Here is a 1,886-nt window from a genome sequence, read left to right as displayed (position 1 = left end):
TGGGTAGGCAGGCTCCATCCTCCCACGGAAAATTATTGAATCTAGACCATGATCATCACTGATTTCTAACCTCCAAACAGAGAGAGACAACTAAATGTTCTGACGTACCAGCTATTGGAAACACGAGACCGCCTGTGACGCAGTCTTGTCCCCCAAAATTCAGTGCTAAATCTGATCAAGCCTGTAGATCGAACTAGTAGTTTACAGAAAATGCAAAGAATAAGGAATATATTAAATCCCACTTCAGGGTGGCAATCAGCAAAATCCAAACTGAGAACTCTACAGGACAAACCAACCGATTTCTTCACCCATAAACAAACAAACAAATAAATAACACACAGGAAAGAAAAAGGAAATAGAAAGGACGAACAACAGCGTTAGGACACATATCAACCAGCTACAGTGATGAACTTCTCTTGGATCATTCATGAGGATGAGGGGGAGGGACTGAGGAGAGAGAGGGGAGAACAGAGGGACAGAGACAAGATCTTTGTCCTGCTCTCAAGTGATTTGTTCTTTACAGCAAAGACTATGTTTGTTCAATGTGATTTACCTACTAACTGATGAGTTTTCATAACAGAACTGCCTCTTCCATCAGAGAGAAAAAATAGATGAGAAGTCTAAGTGGTGTAGGAGAGAGCTTTGAAAATGAGACTGCAAACTTAAAGAACATTTGAGACTCTATTTTTAAAGTGCATTTAAATCCAACCTTGAAACTCTGGAGTTTATAAGATCTTGATGAGAAGGAGGGGTTTCTAAGCCATTTATTATCAAAGCTATCTCGTCTTTGCCCTCCCCTCTGCTTTCTTTCTTATTTCCTTCTTAGAGAAAAGACACAATTTCTCCCTTTTCCTGTGAGCTAAGCATTCATTCATCTCTGAGGAAATGGCACCTGTGTCCCTACGAACCTCAGAGTTGAGATTCAAGGACCTTTTTTGACAGAGAGAGCTTAAATGTAAAAGGTTTCGGTGTGCTTATTTGAGGGGCAGCTTTTCTGAGCTGCAGGCTTGATTCTGAAGACAAGAAAGGAAACTGTATTAGCTAGCATAAGTACTTGCTTCAGCATTGCCCCCATTTATTCTACCTGAGCAGGTGCACAGTCCTTTAACCATAACTGTCAAGAAAGGAAAGCTTGCAATTTCCATAATTTAAAGAGAGAAAGATTAAAGAGAGAGAGAGAGAGAGAGAGAGAGAGAGAGAGAGAGAGAGAGGGAGGGAGCAAAGGAAAGGGAGAGAGAGAGTGTGAGAAACTAACACATATACTGAAAGATGGGGGGGAGAAAGTGAGGTAGGGGACAGAGAGAAGGAGAAAAAAAATGAACACATGCTTTTAAATTTTTTCTGGGCTTTTTGTGAATAACAGATAACTCTTGTTGAGTAGAGAAGAATGGGCTTTAAAAAATTTATCTTACAGATGGAGGGGGGAAGCTAAAGACCTTTCAGAATGTTAAAAAATAAAGAAAAATAATCAGGAGAAATAAATTAAATTAAATTACCGGTTATTTACATTCATCCCTCCTCACCTTCTGAGGGACAGGGATATTGTAAAGGACTTTTTCTTTAACTGAGCACATACAGGGATACATTCTAGAGAAGCCCATGAGGGATAAGTGGATTTACTAAGAAAAGAGAGAGAGAGAAAGATCTAGAAAGGAAGATCCAGAAAGAGGTACCTACAGGAGCAAAGGAAGGTATGGAGAAGGCATGGGACAGGAAGCATAAGGGAAGTTACATGAATATATACGCATATATATGTATAAATATATACACACATACACATACACGCACATACACAGAAACAAAGAGAAATAGAAACATCGAGGCAGATGTGGTTGAGTGTATGTCAGGGACAGGTGCTTTTGGTTGTAGGAATAAAGTATAAAACT

This window comes from Pteropus vampyrus, unplaced genomic scaffold (genome assembly GCF_000151845.1).
Source record: "Pteropus vampyrus isolate Shadow unplaced genomic scaffold, Pvam_2.0 Scaffold69, whole genome shotgun sequence".
NCBI classification, from domain to species: domain Eukaryota; kingdom Metazoa; phylum Chordata; class Mammalia; order Chiroptera; family Pteropodidae; genus Pteropus; species Pteropus vampyrus.
Note: the sequence above shows the minus strand (reverse complement) of the source record.